This window comes from Ursus americanus, chromosome 9 (genome assembly GCF_024610735.1).
Source record: "Ursus americanus isolate L20-20 chromosome 9, mUrsAme1.1.p, whole genome shotgun sequence".
Classification (NCBI taxonomy): domain Eukaryota; kingdom Metazoa; phylum Chordata; class Mammalia; order Carnivora; family Ursidae; genus Ursus; species Ursus americanus.
The window spans coordinates 28,234,102-28,251,697 of record NC_142135.1 but is presented as its reverse complement, the minus strand read 5'-3'; the positions used below and the strand labels follow the sequence as shown (position 1 = coordinate 28,251,697).

The window sequence follows — 17,596 nt, the reverse complement described above, 5'->3', positions numbered from 1 at the left end:
TTCGTATGAACCAACTGTGCTGTACAGTAGAGGTATTAGCCTTGTTAAATTATTGCAATCCCTCCCAGTGTGTTATTATGTGGAATGGGAAAATAGTGCAGTTAAGGAGAGATTTGCACCTACGCATGGATAATTTAATTGAAAGCCTACTAGGTATCAAGCACTGTGTTAGGTACGAGGATACAAACATGAGCAAGTTAGAATTCCTGCTCACAGTCTAATAGGAAACACAGGAAAGTAAACTGATAATTACAGCCATAAAAGAATATGTTCTCATCAGAAAAAGCACAGAGTGGTGTACTTATAGTTCTGAGCTAGATAGCTTGGGGGCAGATGGGCATCAGAAAAGCTTTCTGGAAGAGGACTCCTGAGCTGCACCTTGCAAATTAATAGAAATTTTGTAGGTGAAGAAGGGAAGGAAGATAGTTTATGCAGTGGGAACTATACGGGAAAGGCCAGGAGTCCAGAAAGAGCACCATCGGTCCGGAGAAGTGCACGTAGCTCATTAAGACTGGACAATAGAAGCTGAGACGGATGAGACAGGCAGGGAGCAGGAAACAAAGTCTTTAGGACACTGAGGAATTTGGACAATATTCTAAGGGCTATGTAAAGTCGCTCAGAGACTGCAAGGTCTGGCTTATTATAATCAGATCTGTGCTTGAGGAAGATCACTGTCTTCATGTAGGCAAAGGATTGGACCACAGTCAGGGCATTAGCTATGAGGGAGGGGGCTGCAACCATAGGGACAGAATAACTGGATGATTCTGCAAAGGCCTCACGTCATAAGGTAAATAGCAGTAAGAATAGAAAGAAATACATACATTTGGAATCTAATGAATAGACTTGGTATGAGTAGACGTGCAGAAAAGGGGGAGCGAGGGGAATCAAAAGTAAGTCACTTGAGCCATTGAGAAAGTGGTGTGACAATTGAGAGTCTGTATCCTGGAATCTCACTTCCCACAGCAGAGCCAGGGTTGGCCACAGACGATGTGATGTGAGCCAGTTAATTTGACTCACTTTGCACGTCTGTAAAAGGGTTGCTAACAATGGACCTCTCTCTCAAGGTAATTATTAAGATTTAGAGCAAAAATCCATATAAAGCATTGTGCATGGTGCCTGGAACATGGAAATGATAAGTGCTAGATACTATTGTTATTAATTGGATAGTGTAGTTTGCCTGAATGAGGACAATTAGTGGAGGAACACATTTCAGGGCAGTGAGCATATTACGTTCAGCTTTGCCCACGTTGCATTTGAAGTGTCTAGAGAATACAAGGGTAGAGTTTGAAATCTAGAGTTGGAGCTCAGAACAGACACCTGGCCTGGAGATACAGATTTGGAGCAGTCCGGGTCCGGCTGATTGGCTGGGGACTCTGGGTAGACATGATTATTGGGGGAAATTTTGTGGAATAGAAAAGAAACCCTCGAGTAGCCAGAATTCTGGGGAGAATGGGATGAAGAGCCCATAAAATAAACAAATAAAAGGAATAAATAAAATAATAAAATAAATAAATGGAATGACCAGAGAGGGAGGAAGAAAGCCAGGAGGAAGTAGAGTCACAAAAGCCAAAGGAGGAGACTTTCCATGGAGGTCAATAGAAAGAGGTAAAGATAACTGAAAAATCACCCCAAAAAGGCATTGGCAGCCTTTGTGAGTACAATTCCCATAAAGTATTAGGGGGACTACATTAGCTTTCACGAAGTTGTGAATGAATGGATTGGGGGGAGGCAGCAGGAAACTGGACAGGGAGTTGAGAGTAGACAACTTTTAACAAATTTGTGAGAGAGAAGGGTGGGTGGAGAGTGCACAGTAACGACAGGGAGAAAAAAGGTAGAGTATTTTTGGTTATTTTGTTTCCTGCTTAAAACAGGAGAAACCTGAAGCCTATTTATTTATTTTTAAAGATTTTATTTATTTACTTCAGAGAGAGAGAAGGAGAGCACAAGCAGGGGGAGAGGAGGCAGAGGGAGAAACAGACTCCCCACTGAGCAGGGAGCCTGATGAGGGACTCTGGGATCATGACCTGAGCAGAAGGCAGACACTTAACTGACTGAGCCACCCAGGTGCCCCAACCTGAAGCCTTTAAATCCTTGTGGCAAAGAGCTAAGCAGAGCGGGAGGAATTACTTGCAGGGACATGAGCCAGACGCCCTGTTGATAGGGCTTGGTCCCTGAGAAGGCACGAAGGGGCCCCAGCAAGAGCACAGGCAAAGCCATTACCTTGGAGAGGGGAAGGTAATGGCTCTTTCGTTTCCTGTCAGCAGGGACTGCATCTAACTCACCGATCCATCTGCAGCACCTAGCACAGTGTCTGACACGTAGAAGTTATCAATGAATGTCAGATAAATGGATAAATGCGTGACTTACAGAGAATGAATGATACAGGAAAAGAGATCAGGACGATCAAGGTTGCAGATTATTCTTAGGTTATGGGCTAGGAGGTGACTCATTCTCACAAGCTGGTCTCTCTTTTCTTGGTGACCAGGATGGAAAATCATGGACTAAGCATGACGAGACAGTGGCGGAGGGAGGGACCATGAGCAGAGGCACGACAGTTCATTGTGGGAAGTGGGAGGGGTAGATGCCAGGTGGGATGATGACAGGAAGAAGTCCCATTCATGCTTAGAAACTAGGAGCTGGTGTGATAGTCAGTGACAGGCAATCTGAATTTCTTAGTGACATCTAAACACTTTGCAGTGGGCCTGTTCTGGGACTCATTCCCAATAAACGTCTTAAGCAAATTAGGAAAATCCATCCCTTTGTTTTGGCAACCAAAGGCACTAATCCTGGAGGTCTTTAGGCGTGTGATGCCGTATTTAGATGAGCCATTTCATTACCCTCAAGGTTGTTTCCTTTTCTGTTACAAAGAATGACACCCCCACAACCAGTACAATTTATACTTAGCACTTCATTCCCTTTCACTGAGGCAAGGATCTTACGATAAAGATAAATACAAATTGACGCATTACCAAGGGCAGAGATTTCTACATTTGCCACAAAGCTCCATCTAGAGCCCTGCTTCCAAATGTCTAGCAGCCAGGTGCCTCAATAAATCCCTTACCCAAAAATATTGTGACTGGGACCAGTTCATGGGCTCTGACCCCTTCCTCAGGATCTTGAGCCAGGTCTCTGCTTTATCAGCAGCCTCAGCTGACATGTCTGGGGTTCACAGTCTTTTGCCTTCCCCTCAAACATCCTGGCTCTTTCCAATTTATCAGTGAAGGACGCTGGGAACATACTTAAAAGCAATTAGCCTTTTGATAAAAGGAACACTACTCCATTTTGCAGACAGTTCTTGACTTTACTTTGCTGCTGACTTTATCTCATAGGGAGAGGGCGTTATGAAGTGCAAATACTCTTAATAAACAGGGATGGGCGGAATCGAGGACGCTTGACCCTTCTCGTGTGGGTGCGAGCACACTGAGGCTCCATGCCTCACCAAGGCCCTTGCGATACTAAAGGCAAAAGCCAGAGAGGTTCCACATAATAATCCTTTCTCTCTCAGCGCACCACATCATTCACGATGTTTGCTTATTCCTGAGGGGAGCTCTCCCAACTCCAGGAGTCTGTGCCAGCCACTCCAAATCCAGTGTAGACCCAAACTTCAGACAGGTAGAAAGCTGCCGTTATGGACTGTGGCTTTTAAGCTAATGAACGGTTTCTGTTACTGGCTCCTTCCCCACTCTGCTCACTTCCTCAGAATAGTTAATTAGGAATGGTTATTAAATCACATCAGGTTTATGGTACCCACCCTAAACATGTTCTGATATAGACAATTATCCATGCATATATCACAGGTAGAAAATGCAGTCTTGGATTTATTTTTTTTAATCATGAACATTGAGGTACTGAAAGAAAACTCATGTTCCCATAATGCCCAGTTAGTCAAAAGACAGAGAATTCTGGGCTGTGACAATGTGAATTATCTTCTCAAATAATTCTTAGTGGTCAGGAAGACGTTCTTGATAATGTTGAAGGAAGGTACTCTGATTTTTGCAAATGGATGCGGAAATTTAAGTGCTCTTTCAGACAATCCTGCTATCTTTCATAAAGAGTGAAAGTAAAGCTATTGTAATTAGAATTCTGTTTATTCAAGGTTACCTTTCTGCCTCAGCTAAACTGACCCAATACAATCTCAGTATTAAGGATAGAGTCAAGTTCTTTAGTAATACTGAGGAATGTAAAGAATTCTTTCAAAAACAATAATTTATCACAAAGATGACTTGAATTATGAAAATTAGCAATGATAAAATTCACGAAACCGTTTTTCCTTAAAGAGCAGTAGAAACATCTTCATTCATGTTGGTAAGCTGTTACACGGTCATGCTAGGGAAATGCCGTGCACGAAAGCCTCGGTGGTGAGCAGCGATTCATTCCCTTGGGTACTAACGAGCCAGTATTTTATACATACGCCATGTTTGCAGTCATCAGAAAGATCTGAACATACTCGACCCTAGTAATGTACTGTAAATTTGTCATCAACTTTTATTTTACTCCAAAACCCCTGAGCAATAGGAGATGTTCCCTTCTGTCCAGAAGCACATCCCCACACAAATTGGAAACGGAGACAATGTTGCCAACTCCCTGAGAGCATGGAGAAGTTTGAAAATTTCCCCCAAGTGATCCTCAAAACTTCTGCATCCCAGTTGGAGTCACGGTCTAAATATTCTAGCTTAGATTCTTTAGTTAATGTCATGCACCAGGTTACTTGTCTGCTCTCCCTCCCACCGATGTAACCCGGGAAAGTGTGTCCCCGCTACATGGCTGTCAGTCCTGTGTCCAGGATTACTGAGCTTGGACTGTGCGCTCAGTATGGTGCTGGGGGGGTGTTTGCACAGCGTTACATTTGCACCTAGGATGTGGGTATAATTTATCCTCTGAGTTTTAAAGATGAGGAGTCTGAGATTAGCAACATTAGCCTCAAGGTCATCCAATCAAGAGATGGTGGAATATGGGATCGAATTCTAGCATCTAATCCATAGCCTCTGAGAGTAACACTATACTCTCTTTCCTCACACACTTGCCCACAGGACTAGTAGCTCAGAGATCAGGTGCAGATCTTAGGCCATATCTGCCTAAGAAAAAGGGCGCTTCTTATATAGGTGACAGTCACATTGATTCATGTGTTCCATAAAATGTGCTGAACACCTGCTTGACTGTGAGACCTCAGGAGCACAGTTGTAAACAAATAAGTTCCCTTGTCCCGTGGAACTTACTTTCTGACGATGGGGGAAACAGTATATAAACATTTACACAGTATATAAATATATACCCATAGTGTATCAGATATGGGAGACAAATGGAGCAGATGAGGAGGATATGAAATGATGAAATAGGAGGGAGACCATTTTAAATAGGGTAGTCAGAGATATAAAAATAAATAGCCCATTTTCAGAGTGCGGTGTTGTTTTGATTCTATATGCAGACACGAGCAAATGTCATCTATAAATCAATGCTTGAAACAACAGGATTTTTCCCTATTAATGGAATGTTAAAACACCAGGCCAGCCTCCATAAGTCATTTAGCTTTTATGCACAGTAACTATAGCACTGATACTCTTCAGTTATCTTTCATAAGCTTGTATAACACTTATTCTAGACGAAAAGGCATTCTCCATTCTAATTCAGAACCAGAAACCTTTTCCACTGGCAGGGATGGAGACCTCTAGGTAGGTCAGAGATTGAGAGAGGTTTGTGATCAGTGTTCCTTTACCCACACACAGTGCTAGTTCTCTTCATTTTTGTAAGAGGAAACACGACATCTACCTACTTCCACCCAAGCAACAAGAAACAGTTGCCTTTATAGGGACAGATAGGACAAGAGGTGGCAGCCAGAGCGGTTCAAGCACAGACGGGGGCAAACTGTCTGGATCCAATCCCAGCTTTGCCACTTGTAAGTGTAGACGGGCTCCCTCGCTGGTGACATGGATGTCATGGTCGCGCCTTCCTCACGATGCTCTTCGATGAGCTGATACGTAAATGAAACACTCAGAACAGGGTCTAAGGCACAGCGAGTAATGAGTGATTTTTATTGTTAGTTTTAAAATTAGCTTTGCTTTTCTAGCATTTACTATGTTCCAAACACTACATAAGCCCTCGATCACCGTCGTCTCGTTTATCCACACAACTGCCCTGGGAGATAGGTAAAATTTCTTTCACGACTTCTACTAAAGAGAAAATAGAGACTCAGAAATAGAAGTGGGCCCCCAGTCCAACAGCTGTGGAGTGCGGGAGCCAGGATTCAGGCACAGAGTGGCTGCTGCCGAAGAGGAGTAGCTGACATTGGACGATCAGGGGAGTCTGGTAGCTGAACCAGCGCCTGGCTAGCTCTGGGCCAGCGGGACCCGCCGCCGTCAGTCTGGAACTGCACCCTCTCCAGCGGGCTCCGGGACTGGGGTCTGCGGCACTCCCGAATCCAGCAGCCGGGGGAGCGCACATCTCCTGGGAAAGTGGCTCCCAGGATTATTTCAGGTACTGTATCAGTATGATATTTTTTCTAGGTGACATTTATTTAGAACGGTAATGCTCATGATAATTCTGTCATAAGAGAAATCAAATTTTCGATCAACACTTTGGTCCCCAGGCTGAGAGCCAGCATTATTTGGTCTGTATTTCTCATAGGACCTGTTGATAATTGGGTGGATAATTTGAGAAAATTAGCTGTAAATCACAATAGTGGTTCGATACAGGTTATATGCCATTTATCTGCTTTCCCAGAAGTATTGGACTATTCCAGGGGCAAACTAGGGTAATGGGCCAAATCCAGCTCCGTAGCTTGTTTTTCTAAATAACGTGCACAGCCACACCTACGAAATCTTGTGTCGTTCGCGGCTGCTCTCACGTTACAGCGGCAGAGTTGAATAGTTATGACAGAGACCGTAGGGCCCATAAAGGCTAAAATACTTACTGTCTGGCTCCTTATAATTAAGGTTTGCTGACCCTTGAACTATTCCTATTTAAAACCTCATTTGTGAAAATATTACATACTTAGTACAGGTCCATGATAGGTGCTCAAGAAATAAATTATAGATAGATATTAAACAAATATTACCAAAACAAGAATTACCAAAAAATTACCCAAAACAAGACAGTTCAAGCTTATCCCGAGCAGCCTAAATTAGCAGCTAGTGTATCCCCTCCCATCATCATGACTCTATATCCCCTGCAGAAAATGCTTTGCCCGTTATATGGGAGAATCCTTGATTTCAATGGGCTCTAAAAGTACACATTTAAGGTGCAGAGTGGCATCCAGAGAAACAGGTTTCTACAGCTTCATGAGGGACAGAGAAACCACAGATGACTAGATGTGACAGCAGACAGAGAAGCCAGTACAAGACTCATTGTCAAGGCAGGTTTGTATCTTTTGAAGGCAAAGCCCACTCTGGTATATATGAATACAGTATCCGTCAACATCAGTAATGGGAAATGACCTCAGCATAAATCACATTGACTTGGCTTCTCTTTAGTTGTTCGTATTTCCTAAGTTCTTCGTAACATTATATCCAACAATTGTTTATTTCCACAGAATAACAGGCTGTTCCCTGAAAATTTTCTTCACCATAATTCCAGTCTGATCTATCATGCCTCCTCTTTGAGACTGAATCTTTACACATTGATTTTAATTGTTAACTTCAAGCATTTTTTAATGCCAAACCTTGATTCAAGGGCTAGAGATAAAAATATGCAGTACACCCTATTCTTGCCATCAAGATCTTATATATCAGAAAAGAATTCAGACCCCAAATAATAATGACATTTGTGATTAGGACTGGAAGTACCAAACAACCATATGGAACTCCATGGAAGAAGCAATACTTTAGAGTAGCATTGGTGACTTGTTCATTCATTCATTCATTCATTCATTCATTCATTCATTTCTCGAATATTTTTGGCACCTACTAGGAAGCAGAGCCTCGTATTGCTCCTTGCATGTAGCATAGGTAGAAGCCATCATTCTAGAGACGAGAGAGAGACAAGAAACAAATAAACAAATGAAGCAACAGGATCCTCTCAGAATGGGGCTCTTAGTATACAGAAATAAGCAGCGAGATAAGAGAGAAAGCAACCTAGGAAAAGGTTCGTACCTGCCACTCTCTCTAGAAAGTTAATATTCTCTTCTCTGGATCTCTTTCTCTTCATCTATAAAATGAAAAGAATATGTACTTCATAAATATTGCAATGATTAACTAATTCAGTAAAGTCCCTGGTGTTACGTTTAAGATACACTGAGTTCAGTGAGGAATTATTATTGTGGTGGTGTTGGCGGTTGTCATAGTCTCCCTACCAGTTAGTTAAATCCTCCACAGTTTCCCAGAGGTGGTTAAAATGATGTGCTGTTTATGGAAGCCCATACTCTGTGCGGACGCTTTACATAAATTACATCATGTATTCTTTACACTTACTCCTATTCCACAGATGAGTGTACTGAGGCTTACAGGCATGAGATATCTTGCCCAATTTTATACAGTTAGAGGCAGAACTAGAATTAGAATCCAACCTGGTCCCTCAACCACTATACCAATACCATCTGGACAATACCATTGAAAAGAAACTCTAATGACTTAATAATCTGTGGTAAGAGCTTGGACTTCATAGCACAGGCCCAACATGCTGTGGTTTGTATCATACACCTTGTAGACTCACGTAGGTTTTTAGTCAAACCGGTAAAAGCAGATACATGCAAGTAGCTCCCGGGTGGACGAAAGGTGGATAAAGCTAGCACCCCTTACCAAGGAGGCTGATTTCAAGACAGAGTAAGGAATATAACAGCACCTCATATCCGACAGCTATTGTATATGTTTCACTGTGTTTTCATGTCCTCCTTGGAATTAATCCTCAAACATACTATATTCACATATTAACTGAGACATCAAGACTCAGAAAGCTTTGAGGGGTAAATGATTGGCAAAGCTGACATTTCAAACCAAGTCTTCTGATTCTGAATCCCATGGTTAGCCATCAGAGAGCTAAAAATCAGTGAAAAGTGCTGAGTTTATGACTTGCTGAAGGAAAGAAACATATTTCCCCCACTTGGCTGTTGCGGTGAGTTCTTTAGGGACAGCTAGAAAATTTGCTCTGTACTGCAGCTAGGCCCAAGCATGGTGCGGGTGGTCTCTCCTGGGGTAGACACAGATAGAGAAGGAGCTGGCTGCCTTCCAGGTACTTTCCCCCTCATGATAAGGCCCTTTGTCCAAGATCTTTAGGAGCAAGACCGCTAAATGCCCACTAAAACTTTGGCAGACCTGAGAGCTTTACTTCTATTTAGAGATTGCCTCTCTTCCCCTCCATCGTTCACATTTTACAATTGAAAATACTCTCATTGATTTCGCATCCCTGCTGGGTGAGCTGAGGGATTGTGTGTCTGGATCATTGTCTACAGGGTTACCCTCACCAGGCTGTAGGGCCAGAGAGGCACAGGGGAGAGATGAGGTCGGGAAATGTCTCCCTCAGAAAGGATCGATACCTTCGTAGCAGTGTGAGAGCCCGCACCCGGATGCCCAGCTCACAGCCAGCCAAGATGCCTCATTCAGAATTCCTAAGGTCTGGTTCCAAAGAGGAAAATGATCAGAAGTAAACACATTCTAGAGAGCAAAGGTAAGAAAACCCATGCAAGGCGGTAGGACAGGCTTTTCCGCATGCTTAGTCATTCACCCGTAATTTACCTGGAAGAGAACATTTAGAAAAGGCTTGAGGAGCACACTCAACCCACAGCAGAGGCACCGGGGCATTGTTCCAGGACGGCTCATGAAAGAATTTAGAATGACATTTTATTTTCTACAATTGAGATGTTATTATAATTTGAATCCCAATTCTGCCAGCTGAGTTTTCTCCTTCCCAGCATGTTTCCAAACATCGGCCTCCTGTGAACAAGAAAACATCAAAGCAACAGGAGGGGAGCCAGCCTTTCATCTCCCACAACTATCAGACTGTAACCAATCCCGAAACCTCCACACTGCAATAGTTGCTAGTGTTGTGGGAAATTTTGTAGCGAATCCTCAAGTCTAGCTGCAAACTTTACCTGGCCCGGGGCTGTTTTCCGCTGCTAACAGGAGAGCCCACAAAATGGAAACATTAAAAAAAAACATGTTCCCTCAGAACTTAGTGGAGGAAGTAGGATAGCTCTGGTGGGTGCTGAGGCATAACCTTTGGGTGGAGCTAGGAGTTCATTTTTCATTCTCCCTATTCCACTCTGACAGTCTTCACCACTTCCAAACTCTCAACCCACGTTTGTTTTTGGTTTTGCAATCTTAAAAAAAATTTTTTTTTGACCCCCAATTCAAGGTATTGTAGTGAAGAGAAGACGGAGACTTTTCAGTGAAATACACATGCCGGGAGAGTGTGGCTTTCATTCATCAGCATGGGACTTTCTCGGCATCAGTCTTGTCCTCTGTATGCAGATAAAGTAGGGCTGATAGGGAGAAAACGCCAAGCGCACTGCCCGGCACACAGGAGGCATCGCGTGTATCTGAGCGCGCTCACTCCCTCTCATCTGCTTGTTCCTGTCGCTAGATTAGAATGCCTTCCATTTTCATCCCGTTTTCCTCGTTCTTTTTTTGCTTATTCATTTGTTTTGTTTTTTATTTTTTATAATATTTTTTATTGTATTGTGTTAGTCACCATACAGTACATCCCTGGTTTCTGATGTAAAGTTCGATGATTCGTTAGTTGCGTATAACACCCAGTGCACCATGCAATATGTGCCCTCCTCACTACCCATCACCAGTCTATCCCATTCCCACACCCACTCCCCTCTGAAGCCCGCAGTTTGTTTCTCATTCTAGACTGAAACATGTTAGGAAATACTGCACAGTTGTCCTCTCACACAGACTCAGAGAATCTCAGAAAGTGAGGCTCACAGCCACTCAGGCTCTCTCTCACCCTGCGAGGTTCCGGTATAATTAAGCCCTGAACTCTAGTTCCACGAGCCAGCGTAGCTCAGTGTCCCATCACGTTTTCCACTCTTTGTGTGTTTGTACCTCCCTCTAACTTTGCTCTTGAAAGAAAGTGTGGGTTTTGACGGTTCATCCACATCAGACTTGGGTGCAGAGCTCTCTCTGTTTCCCATAAGTGTCCTCACACTTGGTGTTTGGTGATGCTTAGGAAAGCATCTGGGGGTGTCACGGAGGACGGGTCACATGGTGTTCTATATGGAAACACGTCCTTCTGCAACTCCACCTCTCAGCTGTGCTCAGGAGTCTTACCAAGGGCAGTGCCAGCTCATGACCGCCCAGGCACATACAGCCCACCCTGGGAAATAGAGCCCAATTTCCTGTCCCCACAAATGTCTCGCTAAGAAAACTGCTCTGCTCGACAAATTCGCTTTCCCAGCACCTCTACAATTGTGGAGACTTTTTTTTTTTTTTTTTTTTACAATTTCACTGGATGCACCACACTTACAAATTTATACTTAAAAATCTTGTATCACCATTTATTTCCTTAATCCCTCCTTTTCCCTTAACCCCTACTTCTTCCTCAAATGTCACCAAATATAACCAAAATTTCCCTATTGTGAATCTCTGCTACTATTTTCATGGACACTTTTAATCAGAATGGAGTCCAGAAAATACTCTGTAATTCTAGCCGGAATGGCTCTAAGTTCTTAACGGCATATTTAGATATAGTACTTGACAGGTGGAGTCAAGAACCCATGTATTAGCATCCCTGGGTGGCTTCTTGCCAAGAAATCTATACGTAATCCACAAGGCAGGATTTGACAGTCCATGATCTCCCCACCATGAATCACCACTCGGAACTTATTCACTTTTATTTGACTTTAACTGACTTTGAGTTGATTCCAAGCCCTTTGGTGGCCCCATTATTCAATTTTTAAACCCCACCAATGATCTCACTCCATAGTATGAAGCACCCCCCATTGATTATAACTGTCTTTTAAAAACTGCATTGCCAGACTCTAAGTCAAAACAAAGAAGAACCCATCTGGAAGAGGAAAATCCCAGAGCTCCCAATCAGTGTAGAAGCTTACCTAAATTCAGATTCATATAATTGTCTCCTCAAGTTTATTCTTCACCCAGCTCAATTAATGTAACAAAATGCAAAGGGTCATTGATCACTTTGCTGAAGGCCATCCGAGAGCAAAATATTCCCAGTAACAGAACACTTTGTTAAAATACAGCAGTGCAGGAGAACATGGACAGGATCCAAACACAGAACGTATTGTTACTCTTCAAAGAACGGCATTGGAATATAAAGCTAACTGTTTTGTATTCATTAACCAAGAGAATGTTTCCAGAAGGAAGTACACTTTAGAAATTGGGAATATTCCGGGCAGAAATACAAGAACTAGAACACTTTGCTAATTTAAAGAGTCCTAAACCTACACACAGCTCCACAATTATATTTTAACATTTGTAAAAAATAAATATTTACTCAGCAGTAATTCAGATGTTCACTGAGCACTTACTATGTGGCAGGCACGGTTACTAAGGACTTCTCCCAACCATTTGTGTACTAGAGAGCCAATAAGAGTCTGTTGTTGATTTACTCGGTCATGAAGCCAAAAACAGAACTGTGGTGTTATACAATGAAGGATCCGAAACAAGTAAAGAGCCTATGATCCACAAATTAAAGTTACCTGCTACTGACGCTCTTAAAGATCATTCATTATAAAGTTGGTAAATAGTCTTCCAACACCGGTTATCGATACGGCTGTCATCTCCTGTTACATGGCTTTGCCTTTTTAGTTTTAAGAAAGCTTTTCCACAGTAGTTAAGATTGCCCTGCAATCTTTATATTCTGCCACTGAATTTCCACCAAATGTTTGACTGGACCCTGCCTGGTACCTGTTATTAAATAATTTTTATTTCAGCATTCCTTTGGAAACTTCTATAGATGCAGTCTTTAAATTGACAGTACTCCTAAAAGAGGATTCAGTTATTCGTTTTCTTCTCAAGGTGATGCAGCAATACATCTCAATGACTCAAGTTCTTCAACAATATTTCAGTTATAATAAACTTGAAAAGGGAAAACAATAAAAGGTTAGGGAAGCCGGGGTTCTGGGTCTAGAGAGGCACCATGTCCTTAATTAGCTACAGGAAGTTAAAATGAATTCTAGTAATTTCTTCAGCACTTCAGGAACCTGCATCCTCCCTGTGAACACAGCAGTTAAGATGATTACCGACAATCACTGCTATCAGGAAGTGAACATATTCCTGTAGTTCATCAGCACCTTGAGGGAGACGTATGCTCCAGGTACTATTTCCCTTTGCCTGGCCTTACAATCCCCGCATAACAAAATCCAGTTATGTGAAAACGATCACAAGCGTGTCTGAATATTGTGTTACCATGAGTAACATAGAAGTTAGATTTTCTTAGAATGTTGGAACTGGAGAGACTTTTGGGAGAAATATAGATTATACATTTACTGATGCTGGAAAACGAGGTTCAGATGAAAGTCATGTGATCTGCCCAATGTGTTCAGGGTCAGAGAGGGATTGCGAAACCAAGATTCTACACAGCAATTCCACCTCTTTCTTCCATGCTCACCGGACTTTGCCCTTCACTGACATACAGCAGTATGCCGTGGCCTTTCTCTCCCAAGGAAGAATGTCTAGATGATAGCAAGACCCACAACCACGCACAGAATCTTTTCTCAATCATACATAAAATCAAAAGTCAGAATTGTTTTCTGAATCAACACAGGAATTCCAACTAAGTCTTCCAGAGAACTGAGGTATCAATCAACTCCTATGACTTCCTGGAGAGACTAATAAACCAATCTCTGATAATTAATCAAAATATCCCCAAATCCCATGTAACCAGATCCTCACAAATGACATGCTACTAATTGGACTGTGACCCCAGAAATAGACGTTCCCATTTTATTTTTGATTCCATTTTATTACTTTTGCATTTTAAATTTTATTGTTTTTTTTTTTTTTTTCCCTAGGAAATAAATTGGTGTGAAGGATCCCTATCTGCCTTGTTATGACAACTTTCTTCTCCCTAATCAGTACTTTCTAAATGTAGCACTCTGATTTGGGGCAAAAAAACACACGTAATCCCAGGACTACCGACGATTCCTGCCAACAATATTAGCCTTTCCAAGTTTTTCATAAACATTATTTACAACAATTAGAAGTCTTCGACTCAGTATATATGTTGATTTCTGTAATTATCTAGAAAGAAAACTAGTTGTAGTATCAAAAGACTTTAATCCCATAACTAGCTTTGCTGCTTATTTGTATATATGACATGTATGACCTTGTTTCTCTGCTTCTCTGAGCTCAGTTTCCATCCCTCATCAATGAAATGGGAACAATCACACCTGTCCTACAGATTTCATAGGGATATAAATGCAAAATGGCTTGATGACAATGAAAGTACTTTGTTAACACCAAGGAATTAAACAATAGCTGCTATTAGGACTCCATTCAAGATTCAGGGTATTGACAAGAAAGGTGAAATTTTCTCCTGCATTATCTTGGTATCTTAGATCAAGTGTGGATAAGAAAAAGGGGAACATATTGAAAAAGTGGTTTTTGTGTATACGACTGAGAAGAGGCCAACCTTACCACTTGTGTACTCCATGCTATTCCCTATTCAAGAACACAGTTTTTCCAATTCTCTTTCTTTCTCTCTCTCCTGGATCACAAATTTCTCCTCTCTGTGGAATTGCTCCCCAAGCAAACAAAGATATAATATCTTCCATTTTTGAAAAAAATAAATGGACTCTGCAGCTCCCTCTTACAACTCTTCTGTTTTACCAGTCTCTTTTCTAGCAAAACTCTTTAAAAAACGTTTATAGTCACTACTACTTCTCCCACCTCCTCTTGAACCCACTCCAAACAGGCTAGCCTGACAAATGAAAGTTTTTATTAATATAAATAAATAATGAATTTCTCCAAAAATACCCATTTCCTCTCGTGCTTTTCTGTCTTGCAGTTGTTCTCCAATTTTCAAAAGCAGCCTAAGACTACATCCCAACTGTTTTAGATTCGTCTTTATTCTATATCTTTTTTGAGTCCTAATGTATCTGTCATATCAATTAGTATTTTTCGCTAGGTATTATATTAATGATTATCTCTTGGAATTGTTTCAATTATTAAATGTTTAACATTCCTGAATGAGTTACAACTTAAAAAACAATATAGAACCCAGCGGCTCCATTCCCAAGTATACACCCCAGGAAAATAAAAACATAAATGCGCATAAAAACTTGTACACGAATGTTCATAGCAGTATTATTCATTACAGACAAAAAGTGCAGGGGCGCCTGGGTAGCGCAGTCGTTAAAGCGTCTGCCTTCGGCTCAGGGCATGATCCCGGCGTAGCGGGATCGAGTCCCACATCGGGCTCCTCCGCTGTGAGCCTGCTTCTTCCTCTCCCACTCCCCCTGCTTGTGTTCCCTCTCTTGCTGGCTGTCTCTCTGTCACATAAATGAATAAATAAAATCTTTAAAAAAAAAAAAGTGCAAACCATCCTCATGAATGGGTAAATAAAATGTGGCATATACATAGGGTGGAATATTATTCAGCAATAAAAAGAAGTGAAGAACTGATACATACCCCGATAGGGATGAAACTTAAAACGTTTGCTAAGTGACAGAAGCCAGTCATACTACAAAAAATTAAGTCCGCCCATATGAGATGTTCAGAATAGGCAAATCCATGGGCCCATAAATATATTAGCGGCTGCCGACAGCAACCTAGGCCTGGGGAAGGTGGGCGTGACTTCTAATGGGAATGGGGTTTCTTTTCAGGATGATGAAGATGTTCGAAAATTAGAGTGTGGTAATGGTTGCACAGCTCTGGGAATATACTAAAAACTCTTGAATTATACACTCAAAGTGGGTGAATGTAATTATATGTATATTATATCTCAATAAAGCAATGTATGAGGTTAACATTAGTCATAAGTCAAGTTGATAACATGTACTCTTGATATATTGTGTTGAGAATGGCAGTTCACCTCTGCGGCCTTCCTCCCCCAAATCTATCACTTCATTCTAAGCATGAGAAAAATAGCAGCCAAGCTCAGCTTGAGGGATAGTCTATAAAACACCTAACTGGTACTCCTCAAAACCATCAAGGCCATTAAAATTATGGAAAGTTAGAGAAACTGCCACTTCCCAGAGGAACCTAAGGAAATGTGATGACTAAATATAACACAGTATCCCGGATAAGATCCTGGAGCAGAAAAAGTGCACCAGAAAAAAAACTAATGAAATTTGAATAAAGTATGAAGTTAACTAACTCCATAGAAAAAGCATCATTATCGGTTTGTTAATTGTGACAAATGCACCACACCAATATGAGGTATTAGTAATAGGGGGACTTCAGTGTGAAGTATCTGGAGACTCTGTATTATGTTTGCAACTTTTCCATAAATCTAACCCTTTTTAAAAAAGCAATGTACAAACGTTAGTTAATAGTTTTAGAACTTGTAGTAAAAGTTGTAGTACTAGTAATAGGGATAGTAGTTAGCAATACAAGGATCCTCAGCAGGCTGAAATAGAGAACTTAACTAGCCTGGTTTTTCACATGCAGCACATACATGCCACGCTGAACTAGTGCCCCCGAAGGAACCATAATCTCAACTTTCACAATCAGAAGATAGAAATCTGTCCAGTGCACATTAAAAAAAAAAAAAAAAAGGAAGAAAAAAAATCCCTAGTAGGGTCTTTATCTAGAGGTTTTATAATGATTACAAAATGGTGTGTTTAGAAGGACTGAATCCAAACTCTTATAAGAGCTATACACCACTATTCCACATAATTAAATATAATGAAGAGTAAAATATGTAATGTAAGGCTGATTTCAGATAACCCTCGTGAGAAAGATAACCCTTCCCCACAGTGGTCAAGGACAGAGGCCCTTGCTTAGCTCCTCCTGTTCCCGTCCTGCTCTTCTCCTCAACCATCTCTGTATGCAATCTCTCTCTCTCAACACTATTTTTTAATCAATTGATTAAATTTAATCAATTTAATCAGCCTCATTTCTTGTCCTCACTATGCTGTGCCAAAGTGGCTGCCTACCTCCTTATTACTAAAATGGCTTCATGGAGCTGACATTTTCAGAACTCAACACTGTATCTCCTTTGACAGCCACATCTCTCCCTCTGTCCTAGCAATGGAAGGCCAAGCATCACCTCATCAGATAAAAATGATGACTTTGGTAATGGCCTCCACAAGCTTCCTAGAGAAAGAGATAGAGCTCCACCTATTCACATGATCTACAATTGGAACTTGCATACTAAATTTTTTAAAAGATTTATTTATTTACTTGAGAGAGAGAGAGAGCACAAGCAAGAGGGGCAGAGGGAGAGAGAATCTGAAGCCGACTCAGTACGGAGCACAGAGCCCAACATGGAGCTCCATCTCATGACCCTGAGATCAGACCTGGGCTGAAACCAAGAGTTGGCCGCTCAACGGACTGCACCACCCAGGCACCCCAGAACTTGCATACTAAATTACTTCTGGTCCCCATGACAGGCCTCACTATCTCATGCCTCCAGACTGCCACACACAGCCAGTCTCTGCAGGAACACTTTTCCTGCCTCTCTTTACCTCCAGATTTTGGCTTAAACGTCACTGAGACCAGAAAGCCCTCACGAACCACGCCTTGACCTCATGTCCAGA

General features: G+C 41.7%; 1 protein-coding gene across 1 annotated transcript in view; it reads left to right on the top strand.

Annotated features, from left to right (window-relative positions):
• TRHR (thyrotropin releasing hormone receptor) overlaps positions 1-17,596 on the top strand; it is a 45,092-nt gene that overhangs the window by 14,995 nt on the left and 12,501 nt on the right. The window lies entirely within an intron of this gene.